General features: G+C 49.2%; 1 long non-coding RNA gene across 1 annotated transcript; it reads left to right on the top strand.

Moving 5' to 3' along the window:
• Window positions 1-5,450: 5,450 nt before the first annotated feature.
• LOC129496545 (uncharacterized) lies at window positions 5,451-12,044 on the top strand. The gene is made up of 5 exons (XR_008661814.1): window positions 5,451-5,552; window positions 5,870-5,981; window positions 6,081-6,157; window positions 10,910-10,997; window positions 11,715-12,044. It is a non-coding gene; the product is annotated as an uncharacterized LOC129496545 (long non-coding RNA).
• Window positions 12,045-12,798: the final 754 nt, after the last annotated feature.

Below are 12,798 nucleotides of genomic sequence, written 5' to 3'. Positions count from 1 at the left end.
CGTCAGCCTTCCACCTGCACCCCGGCTGTCACCCTCCGGGCTAGGGGAGGTGCCTGGACAGGGAGGTGTCCTAAACGGGGAAGCCAGAGATTTCCACTGGATTTCCACCCGGCCCTAAGCGGAAGTCGATTCATTTATTCTCACTCACATGTACCAAGAGTCTGTGAGGGGTTGAGGACTGTGCGAGGGGTCTCTGCTGATGGGTGTGGGGACCTGGAACCCACCCCCTCCGCGGCAAGAATGGACTTTAAAAGTTGCAATGGGGATTTTCTGGTCTGAATCTCTTGGCTTGATGGGCTTTACATTGCCTTTATTGTTGGGGTTTTTGTTTTGTCTCTTTGTCAACCAGTCTTGGTGTGCTGAAGGTCAGCAGGAGAGCAGAATGAGAGGTCGGGTGCCTATCTGCAGGGAGCTCCCCTTCCTGGCATCACTCTCTGACCCACCTTCAAAGGAACTGGCACCTGATTTGGGGTTGACCATGGGGAAGGTAGACTCCTTGGCCCAGTTACTGGGGTGGCTTGCTGGACAGGGATGAGGGATGAGGCTTAGGGAATAGCGGGAGCATGACCATGGCCTTGTCCCTGAGATGAGACCAGTACGGGGCAGTGTCGGGGCTGTGGAGGAATCTGGCCCAAGGGCTCAGTGCAGAAACTTGCAGAGAGGGGAGAAGAGGCACCTGCAGAGGCAGAACAGATGGGAAACTTTCCCTGTAGGCAAAGTTACCATGTCTAGGGATACAAGACAGGAAGGCTTTCCAAGGCTGAGCCTGGTGGTTCCCCCGGGTCCTCTGTCCATGGAGTTGCCCCCTCCCTGGAGAGGCCCATAGAGCAGGGAAAACTATAAGTGCTTGAAGAGGCAGGTCTCCCCAGGGACATTCCAGGGCAGGTGCTGCTGGAGGAGCTGTCACAGGACAGGGCAGGGTAGGTCACTTCTCATCTGCTGCTGATGGGCTGGAGTGACCATCCCACCTCTGGAGGAAATGCCTTACCTCGGGCCCAAACCTATAGAGCCTCTCGCCATGCCCACTGTGAGGCTCCCAGGAAATAGTGGGGGTGTGATGGGTGAGTAGAGACCACAGCTGAAGCTAGAGAACTCATTCTTTCCATAGCTGTTTCTGTGCGAACCCCAGGATGAGTTCTGGCAAGCAGGGTAACAACTGGAGGTGAGCCCAGGGACAACAGTCAAATGGACCAAGGACAGCCACTACTGAGCATTAACTTTGTTCCAGGATCACTATCAACTTTGCTTACCTCCATACTTTACAGACACAATCTTGTTTGAACCCACAACAATATTATGAGAACAACATCTCGTTTATAGATGGGGGGACTACCCTTAAGACAGCAAGTAGTCAGCAGCCACCTAGCTAGTAAGAGCCAGTTGAGATTCAGAGCCAGATCTGTTAGGTGCCTATGGAAAAGCATTGGCACAGGGGGAGTAGGGTGGTAGCCTTTTAAGAATATAGGGGCAAATAGGAGAATAGAATCGTCATCCCTGGAAGAATATAGATGTGATGGAACCTGCACCTTGAGTCGGACATGGACCTCAAAGACGTCACAGGGAGACTCATGACTTGCTTTGGCCGGAGCAGGGCAGGGCATGACAAAACTGATTGTCCCCTGGGCAGCTCTGCTTGCCCCTGACAAGTCTCATCTTCCCACAGGGAAGCCTGGAGGATGATGGAGGACCTTATGGTCAGGGAGGTCAGGAGATCCATTGGGTGGATGAGAATGGAGATTGGGAAGGAAAACAGCCTGCTGGTCTTGAGAAAGTTTGCCTCAGGCCCAGATTTCTGCCCTTCAGCACCATTTGCTGAGGCCACTGGAGGAATGACCAGGGTCAAATGGCCTGAATCAGTTGAGGAAATTCCCCTTGGCTCCGTGAGAGCAAGAAGCCAGAAGCTGCTATTGGCCATACATAGAGACCATCACGGGAATGTTGAAGCATTGCCCCTCTGGGGGGAGATACCCAGGGCTCAAGGCAGGCTGTCAGGATCCCAAATAAAACTCCTCTGTGAGTTTCTTTCCAGGGGTGGAAGTAGAGGGACATGCAGGACCAGGCTGTGTTACTGCTGACCTACTTGTTGAAACAGCCAAGCAGTGGGTTCAAGCACTCCTGAGACTTCTGAAGAATCTGGCAAAATAAATACATGCACATACTCATAGCAACTAGAGTCATTAGACTGGCTTGGGCCGCTACCTTTTGGTCCTTGTAGGCCAGGACCAAAGCTTAGCAGTCATTGGAAAAGCTCTGAGAGTAGGGGCAGAGAAGCAAAGAGCTCCTAGGTCTCTCACTAAGTGGGCTGATACTCAGGGATCTGGGAAGGAGCAAGTAGACCTAGAAGCTGCTGATTGCCTTCTGGGGGTCTGAGCGCAGAAGGTCCTGGGCCGGCCTGGCTGGGACATCTGCAGCCAGTGGGTGGAGAGGAGAGAGCTGGAGAGGAAAGGTCCGCCTTCAGCTGTCAGCTCCTACTCGTGAAGGACAATGAATGAGGCAGGTCCATCCTGACCGTGACACTGCCCCACTGGAGGGGGCGAGAAGCATGTTCTGGCCATAGGAACCTTGCCTCCAGACGCCAAGTCGTTCTGTTGACTTCTATTAACTGGATTTTATTTTGGCAGATGGGGGATGGAAATTTTCTGGGCTTGAATTTCTGCACATTGATTTTATATTCTGGACTTGGAATTATTATATGAAGTGTGTGTGTGTGTGTGTGTGTGTGTGTGTGTGTGTGTTTGGGGAGCCTAAAATATTCCGCCTGCCACCCCCAGACCAGTAAGCTGATAGAACAGTTCCGCAACACTCTGGATGATGCTGAAAACTAGCACGAGCCTTTCCCCAAACTGGAAGGGCAAGCTCTTTGCATACAGGGAAGTTCCCGGTCTGTTGCTGTTCTCCACCCTGCAAACATGTCCCAGGCCACCTGGACAAGTTCCGGCAGGCTGCAAACTCTACTAACCTGTGTGCTGAAGTGAGGCCCAGGTCAATCAAAATGAAGTAATGTGTTCAGGGAACTGGAACATTTGCCCAGGAAGCAAGGCTGTCCCCGAGAGGACGGGATAGAATGCAGCAGTAGGAGCAGGGATTCAATGCAAGAGCCTATGTATGAATCAGTGAGACCTGCCTTCAAACCCCGGCTTTTCCCTCACCACTTACGAGCCTCTTCAACATTACCAAATCTCTGTGGGGTTCTCCATCTAAAATGGGATGATAAAATGGGATGATAATATAATACCCACTTCAAAAGGTTGCTGTAAAGATTAATCTTTAAAAATACAGCTAAAAATACACCTGGGTGGGTAAGTCGGTTAAGCATCTGCCTTTGGCTCCAGTCATGATCCTGGGGTCCTGGGATTGAGCTTGGTGTGGGACTGTGTGCTCAGAGGGAAATCTACTTCTCTCTCTGCCCCTCCACCTGCTTATGCGCTCTCTCTCTCAAATAAGTAAATAAAATCTTTAAAAAACCCCACACACCTAAATGAACACCTGTAGGCAAACAAACAAAAAAACAAAGAAAACTCCTAAAGATCCAACCCAAACCAAACACATTATCCAAAACTTAACACAAAAATGAATTGTGGACTTTCTTTCATATAAAATGTAAAACCGGGATCCCTGGGTGGCGCAGCGGTTTGGCGCCTGCCTTTGGCCTAGGGCGCGATCCTGGAGACCCGGGATCGAATCCCACATCGGGCTCCCGGTGCATGGAGCCTGCTTCTCCCTCTGCCTGTGTCTCTGCCTCTCTCTCTCTCTCTCTCTCTGTGACTATCATAAATAAATAAATAAAAATTAAAAAAAAAAGATTTAATAAAATGTAAAACCATAACTCCTTCAGAAAAAAAAAATAGGTGAAATCTGGACCTAGGGCTAGGCAGAAAGTTCATTGGCTAAACACCAAAAGCATAATCCATGAAGGAAATGTGAATAAATTGGAGTTTTTTCAAAGTTAAAAACTTTCACTGTATGAAAGATGCTGTAAAGAGGGTGAAAAGTCAGGGTATGGATGGAGAGAATATTTATAAACCAGACATTCGATAAAGTAGTAGTTTTTTAGAATACGTAAAGAACCCTCCAAACTCAACAGTAGTAAAATAACAAGCTTTACAATTAAAAATGGAGGAAAGACATGAACAGACATTTCATGAAGAGGATACATGAGTGGCAAGTAAGTACATGAAAAGATGTTAGCATTAGGGAAATGCCAGTTGAAACCACAATAAGATATTACTGCACTCCTATGAGATTGGCTAAAACTTTTTTTAAAATAAATTAATTTTTTATTGGTGTTCAATTTACCAACATACAGAATAACACCCAGTGCTCATCCCGTCAAGTGTCCCCCTCAGTGCCCGTCACCCATTCACCCCCACCCCCCGCCCACCTCCCCTTCCACCACCCCTAGTTCGTTTCCCCGAGTTAGGAGTCTTTATGTTCTGTCTCCCTTTCTGATATTTCCCACACATTTCTTCTCCCTTCCCTTATATTCCCTTTCACTATTATTTATATTCTCCAAATGGCTAAAACTTTTTTTAAGTGACACCAACATCTTACAAATGGCAAGCTTTCATTCTTTTTGATGGCTGGGTAATATTCCACTGAGTATATTACATCTTCTTTATCCATTCATCTGTTGGTGGACTTCTGGGCTCTTTCCATAGTTTGGCTACTGTGGACATTGTTGCTATAAGCATTGGGGTGCAGGTGCCCCTTCAGATCACTATGTTTGTATCTTTGGGTAAATACCTAGTAGCGCAATTGCTGGATCAGAGGATAGCTCTATTTTTAGCTTTTTGAGGAAACTCCATACTGTTTTCTAGAGTGGAGGTGCCAGTTCACATTCCCACCAGCAGTGTAAGAGGAAGAACACAATTTTAAAGTAAAAATAAAAACATCCCAACTCAGACTAACAGAATTGAGCTTCTGGACAGGAATTGTGCTCTGTCTTTTTCACTGCTGTCTCTTCAGCACTGGGCATGTAGTCAAGAGCTCGTGTAATAGCTGGGGGATGGATGGATGGATGGATGGATGGATGGATGGATGGGTGGGTGGATGGATGGTTTGATGGTTGGATGCAAAGGTGAAGGGCAGAGGCTGATTTGTGGCAGTTTGTCCCACCTCTCTTCAGGGGCTTCTCTAGTTCCAGTGAGTTCCTCAGTCACTTACCATTTTCCCATCTGCCCACAGGCCATAGTCAGGCTGCTGAGAGCTATAGGCAGTTAAACTTCTGGAATTAAGCATCCTGACTGCCCAAGGGACTCCTTTTCCCTGGTGAGAACCCCTCAGAGATTCCCATCACTGCTGTCCTCATCCCATCAGACTCCTTAGGATCATTTACTGTGCTTTGTGAATGTCTTTATAAATAGGTTTTTTTTCCCCCTAGCAAAAGGCTTTTCTTTTTTTAACAAAAGGCTTTTCTAATGAAAGAGAAGAAAAAGATGGTGAGGCTTGAGGGACAAAAGCAATAAGACTTGTCCGTTTACTGAGTCTTCACTTTGTGCCCACTCCATCCACAGTGATCAACCTACATTATCTCATTTAATCAATCCCCTGAGGTAAGTAATATTATTACTCCCATTTTTACAGACTTAGAGGAGCTAAGTTACTTGCCTAATGGTCAGGCAGTTGGTAATTAGATGCCCCAGGACTTGAATCTGGCTTGTTCCTTGCCAAGGTAAATGCTTTTAACACTGTTAAGACGGCCTTAAGAGCTTTGATAAAAATAAAAACACGGACTCTCAGACTTGAGGCTCATCCAGATGCTGTGCTGGGGTCAGGGGCCCTGAGGCCAGGTTTGAGGGATGGAGACCCCCTGGAGCGTGAATCATCAGTGGGTGTTCCCTGACACTCTCATTCTCCATCAACCCCTCAGGCAAGCGTAAGGATGGGTGGGCTGGTACTGAAGACCGAGCTTTGACAATACCACGCTGTCAGGACTCTGCCCGAGGCTAAAAGATATCTTTGGAAGCTGTGCCTATAAAAAGGTCTGTATTACCTCAATCAATTTCCGCTTCTAGAGTAATTTATGGATTATTTAGTCACAGTGGAAATGAATCTTTGTCTCTGCTTTTTTGGCTGGAAAGAAAGCAATGTGTCCCTAGGACTACGGAAAGACTTTTCCACCAGGAAGAGGGGACTATACCTGTTGGAACATTTGCATGTGAGTATGGAAACTTGGCATGCAGGGTGTCACAGATGGGGTCTCAGGCCGACAAAGGGGAGCCCTTTGGCTTTCATCCAGCCCTGAGCTATCCTTTCTCTCCTGGAACAGTTACTCAGGCATGTCCCAGAAGAGGAGTGATGGGTGGTCCTGGGAGCACTCAGTCAGGAGTAACTTGGAATGGAGGATGCCCTCTTCCCAGGCACCCAGTGGTGATGGCGTGAAGCACCAGTGCTGGCTTTTCATAGAAACAAGGATTAGTTCAGACCACAGCCTATGGGTATTTCCAGGTGGTGACACTGAGTGATGATGATGTGGGAGCAGGTGGCCAAAGCAGGTTGAGTCTTTTATGCCTTGAAACACAAGAGTAAAAGACCCCTCACTACTTGGCCTCACAAGGAAAAATGTGGTCTGGAAGCAGAGACTATAGATACGGGACAAATGCAGCCATCTTCAGGGCGGCCTGGACAAGCGAAGGAGGGAATCAGTGCACATTTTCCTGCCCAGCCTTTGGGGTAGTCTAAGTATCCTTCATTTCTGCCCTCTCCCCACTCAACCCCTGCCCATCCTCACTATGTCCTCCTTGCAACTTAGGAAGGGGCAGCTCGAATAGCACTCCTTCCAGGGAGGGGTCTCTGACCTCTGTGGCTCTTGCTGGGCTAAAAGCCCCTAGCTCTGTATTACAGGCCAGGCCCAATGGTACTTGATTTCGTATGTCCACCCCCATTCTCTTGAGCAGACCTCCCTGAGAGGAGAAACTGTGTGTGTGTCTGTCTTCTGTGTGTGCCCCGCACTTATCCCAGTGCCTGGCACATACTGGGCACTAAACAAATGAAAACTGTCACTTGCTGTAGTATTTTTGCCCAAACCATTACCACCGCTGGGTGAGAATAACCAGACTTCACCCCACACTGGTCCTGGTTCAAGTCCCCTACTGCCTTTCCCTGCTAAATGTTATCATTCACACAAATATTTATTGAGCACTTGTTATGTGTTAGCACTTTCCTAGGTCCTTGGTCACATTAGTGATCGGAATAAATAAAACCATGGAATTCACATTTTAGCCGGAAGAGAGATGGAGTGCAAGCAGTAAGCAGTATGTCCTTATAAGTAAATGATAAGGCATGTTAGTATGATACGTCTCTATATTAAATTGTAGAAAGAAAGGAGCTAGGAGAAATAGGGCAGGAGCACTAAACATTCCAACTAGTATTTTCAGGGTAAGTAGAAGTTAGGCAGGATAAAAAGAACTAGGGGACAGATAAGGGCTCTTCTGAAAACACTGACAACTCAAACCGGCAGAAACAAAAGTGGGATTTACTGTCTCATAATTGGGAAGTCACTGGTAGCCTTGGGCACAACAGGATCTGGGTGCTCAAACAATGATGTCAGGGCTCTCAACTCTTGGGGTCACCCTTTCCTAGCCTCCTACTGCTGAACAAGAAACATTTCCCTGCCACCCCTGCAGATAGTGATTTTTCTTTTCTCAGTGACTGTGGTTACAGCAGCACATAGCCCAGCTACTTAGAAATCCTTATTTCAAAAATGCTATTTCTACTCCAATTCCTGACCTGAATTTCACATAATTCTACTAGTTCTGAGAAGCTGGAAAAATAAAGGCACATATTCCTTTATTGCTTTTTTTAATGATCCAGAGCCTCTGCTGTGTGGCCCAAGCAGGACCCCAGACTGATAGCTCTTTAAGGGACAAGGATATCCCGAGCAAACATGTAGGGGAAAGATGAGAACAGGTCTCACTTTAGTTGTCAGACATTATTGATTGGTGCTTGGGGTGCAGGGCCGGGGTTAGGAAAGGGGGTCATCCCCTTCTGCTGAATGGGTCAACAGGGTACACTAAATTTCTCCTGAAATATTTCCAAACTGCCTTTGGGGGGAAAAGTCACAGCTGAGTCAGGTAGAAAGAGACCCAGAAATACAGACCACGTAGGAGAGGGTCTGCTTCATCAGACGTGATCCCTCCCTTTATAAACTGCTGTAGTACTGATCGCAGACCCACAGAAGCCTGGAGATTTCTAAGTGCTTCCCTTTGCTTGAAGGACACCAGGCACCCCGCCATACCGTGACTTTAGAGCGATAATCCCTGTAATCCAAGGGCTGGGGTTTGGAGAACCTATGCCCTCAGCGGATGTTTCTCTAATTCCTGATGGCAGGTGCATGGATCAGAGGCCAAGACCACATTAGCGCCAAGAGGAGGTTTCTGCTGTATCTGATTTTTTTTCAGCCCACTGCTGCTCTGCTATAATTATAATAGAAATGGTGAGGGGATATTATCTTGTTCACTCAAAGGCGTTTTATATTATCTAGCACAGTGCTCGGCACATAGCAGGTGCTTGATAAATATTTGTTGAATGAATGAGGAGCTCTTCGGGATCAAGCTGCTGTCTAAATGACCTTGGCTGAGGAGCCCCTTCAAGGAACGATGGGCTCCAGACTCCCCATCGTCTGGGGTGGGGGAGTAGCAGGCTCTGGAAACGCAAGCCTGTCACAGGGAAGGCGCCCTGGCTTCCGCCACCCACGGTCCCACGCCCACAGGAGTGTGTGGTGCCAGATCGGCTGCGACAGTAATCCTTTGCAGGGGGCAGATTTAAGCTGTTACCTAACTGGCCGCTGATGGATTAGCGGGGCTTTCAGATAAAACCTTAAAGGAGTTAGGCTTTTGCTTTCCCCTTCACCCTCAGGGAGCCAGGGAGGACAGGCCACCTCTGTAAGCTGCAGATTGGGCCAGAAAGTCAAGAAGTTGAGAAGAGGAGAGGAGAGAAGAGGAGAGGAGATGCAGAAAGCCCTTTTGAGGGAGCTAGAAGTCCTTCCCTGTGGGTGGCTGTCATCATGGGCAGGGGCAGACTGCAGGCTGAGGGTGCTGCTGGAAACCCCAGGACTGTCTGGGTGGGGCCTCGAGTGGGGCTCTTGGCCTAGATTTGCTCAGAGAAAGTGTAGAGGGGACCATTGTGTTCCATGTCCTAGGGCTGCTATGAGGGACAGTTGTGGCCCTGGCCAGTTCTCTGAGGAGCTTGGGAGCCCCACAAGGGAATCCCATGACCCAAGGGAAGCCCCTGTCGCCATGGTGACTCACTCACGTGCCCTTGAGGACAGGGCCAAGCAAAAACGCAAGGGTGTGCCCTCTGTAGAGTGAGGTTAATAAACACCTTCTGTATACACCTAATGCTCTTTTGCTTGTCCACAAAACTTCTCACAGCAGACATCTTCCCGGTCTTCCAACTAGAATTTAAGTTCTAGCAGTAGAAGAAAAAAAACCATGAAGACACAGAAAATAATTCTATAAGAATGGGGTGTTTAAAAGTGCAACACAGGGGCACTTGGGTGGCTCAGTGGTTGAGCATCTGCCTTTGGCTCAGGTCCTGATCCTGGAGTCCTGGGATAGAGTCCCACGTCAGGCTCCCTCCTCAGCAGGGAGCCTGCTTCTCCTTCTCCCTCTCCATCCTCTCTCTCTTTCACTCTCTGTCAAGTAAATACATTAAAAAAAAAAAAAAAAGTGCAGCACAGCTGTGCCAGACTGGGAGAAAGGCAGGCAGTGTGGGCTGTGCCCAGTAGGGTGGTTGTGTGCCTAGAGGGACCCCTGCAATCTTGGGCCAGCCCCTTGATCCCTAAGAGTTCTCATCAGTAAAGAGGGAATTGTATGAGCATCTGAAACCTAGTGAGTACTTTAGGCAGCATCTGAAACCTAGTGAGTACTTAATAAAAAGTACCTGTCATTTGTATGATGACAGTGCTTCGAGGATGGTAGGATTTGAAGAGCAGGAAAGAAAGGTGTTTTAAGTGGGGTAGGGTGCAGAATCAAGAAGATGGGAATGAACAGAATATATGCAGACAAATACTGGGGAACTGGCCCGAGGGAACAGAGTACTTGGTGGGGAGCCACCATTCAGCAATTGTGGCTCAGGCTTCGTGAGGTGCTGAGCCCCACTGCAAACCACAAGATCAGCTAGCTGAGCTGAAGACAGAGTATGACCCTACAACCAGGTCGTTTTTGTTTGTTTGTTTTTTAAGATTTTATTTATTTATTCATGAGAGACACTGAGAGAGGCAGAGACATAGGCGGAGGGAGAAGCAGGCTCCTTGCAGGGAGCCTGATGCTGGATTTGACCCCAGGACCCCAGGATCATGACCTGAGCCAAAGGTAAATGCTCAACCCCTGAGCCACCCAGGTGCCCACCAGGCCAATTTTTAAGGCACAGTGAGATCACATTGAATGGGCCATGTGTGGTTTTACCAATACTATTTATAGGAAAAAATAACTTTGGGGAGGTAATAATAGATACGCTTATTTTAAATTATGCCTAAAACCTATGAATCATAGCTCTTACTTATAGGCACTGTACGGAGTACATATAAATCTTACAGTAGTTCAAGTAAAATATTAAGAGTGCTTTATCAGCAAAACTTCCAAAAAGTAAAAAAGTGCTATGTTCTTACCATCTCCACACCCATATGCACACTCCCTGACACACATGCCCCACACACCAGCAGGGGGGTTTGCCCTTGATCCTGTGGGTAGTTGTGTGCAGGTGACTGGGAGGTACATCACAACAAAGTGGTGTTTAAGAGGATTATTTGGGCTGCAGTGTGCAGAGGGGCAGAAGACAGAGTGGGGACAAGGGACTCAGCAAGGAGATACCACAGCACACCTGGCTTTTTCTGATCCCCTTCCCCCCACACCCCAAAACTGAGGATGCAGTGCAGAGTCCCCATCGCATGCTCATCTCCATCCCCTAGGCCTGCACCTGCCGCCTCCCCGGCCCACTCAGATTCCCACCGGCCATCCTCACCAGCCTCCACTTCTGTGGGCCAGTCTACATCCCAGGTAACACTTCTCTGTTCTCTCTCCTCTGTCTTTGGGCGGAGTCACATATGAATCCCTCTGACCCTGATGGGATCCTCATATTTAAGAACTCTGGAAGAGAGCACACATGATGGCCAGGCAGGGGGTGCCTGTGGAAGCAGCTGACTCAGAATCATGACCACAACGGTGGCTACTACTTCCTACGGGCTTGCTTTGTGCGCAGCTCGGTGCTGAGAGCCTTCCAGAAATATTTCATTCAATCCTTACCCTCAAACCCATCCCCACCATCTATGGACAGAGTGACTGCAGGGCTCAGCAACACATGGAAGTTCTAACATGTGGAGCTGGGCCCTGAGCCCAGGCATCCAGACCCAGAACTGGCGCTCCAGCCGCCGTGCCTCCTGTGGGCCCCTGCACCCTTGGCTCAGAGGTTCTCGTGCAGGGAGGACACTTCGGCCTTTTGAGGAGTCTTGATCTCCTTGTTTGTAAATGACGGGGGCGTGGGCTGGACACTTTTGAGTGTGCCTTGTATTTAGCTAGTGACATCAGATGGATTCCAATAAAGCAGGTACTGGACTAGATGGTCCCTGGGTTATTTGCAGCATGAACATTCTGGAAACCTTTGTCCCCAGCACGCGTTTCAGTATTTCTCACTATCTTGCATGCCTTTGCTCTGGCCTAAGTCCCCACTGCGTGTGAACTAACCCCATTTTTATGTGGAAACTCATTTCTCTGCAGCAGAGACGGGCAGACTGCGTGTGCGGGGGCGGACCTGTGGCTCGAGGGGGAGCGAGAGACCTAAATGAGCAGATGGAGCAGCTGAAGATTAAAAGCGCAAATGGGAAGTTGGGATAGACATGTGACAGGACAGCGATGCTCCGGCTGAGCTGAACTGGCACATCTGGCAGGCAGCCAGGCTCACTCGGAGCAGCTCCTCTCAACCCACCAGCGACCGGAGCTCGGTCTGGAAAGGCGCAGACCTGAGGCCGGGGTGGCCGGGAACAGATGGCCAGTCCCTGCCATTGCTGCTCTGCTGGCGCCCGAGGGCCCCTCTCTGGAAAAACCCGATCCTGGCTGCAGGGGCAAAATCACAACACCCCCTGGGAGAACCCATTCTTAGTTCCGCAATTTTGAAATTGAGATCAAATTAGAGGTCTCATAAAAAAAAAAAGTCACCCAGCTGGTTTCAGATCACAGAAGCCCAGCGCTTCACTGGTGCCAGGTGGCCGCAGGAACACCAGGAGCTGACTGTCCAGAGGTGATGGTCAGCTGGTGCTCACGCTCCCTTGCCAGGGCCACCAGGATACCTGGTAGTATGTTGATGAGTGAGTGCAGCCCTTGGAATCAACAGGTTTTCCTGATACTAAACTGAGGACAAATAGCAAACGACAGGGAGCATCTGTATGGCGGGGAGGCTCCTAGCCCCCTGACATAAGCGCAGCCCAGCCCGGGCGCTTGCAGGGCCTGGTCACGTGTTCCTGGCAGGCCGCACTGTCACAGCACCCGTAAGCCCTGCTCGGAACCCCACCTGGCCCAGGGCAGGCCTCGGTGCCTCGGAGGGAGGAGAAGGCAGGTCCACAGCTCGGTCTTTGCCACTGGGCACGGGAGGGAGGGAAAGGCGAATGTGGCAGCCTGGTCACTGCTCACCTTCACGGAGATGGGGGTGCCTAGGGGACGAGCAGATTTTGGTTAGTGTGGGAAGAGGCAGATAATGAGTTCACAGCAATTTCTGGCCTAAAAATTATAGTCACCATGAAGAGGATGCCTCTGTCTTCCAGTCACAGAAGGCGGGCACCTCATGTATGCTATCTTCAAATCCAAG

The sequence above is a fragment of the Nyctereutes procyonoides genome, unplaced genomic scaffold (assembly GCF_905146905.1).
Source record: "Nyctereutes procyonoides isolate TBG_1078 unplaced genomic scaffold, NYPRO_anot_genome, whole genome shotgun sequence".
NCBI classification, from domain to species: Eukaryota; Metazoa; Chordata; class Mammalia; order Carnivora; family Canidae; genus Nyctereutes; species Nyctereutes procyonoides.
The sequence above is the reverse complement of the archived record's forward strand: the minus strand, read 5'-3'. Positions and strand labels throughout refer to the sequence as shown.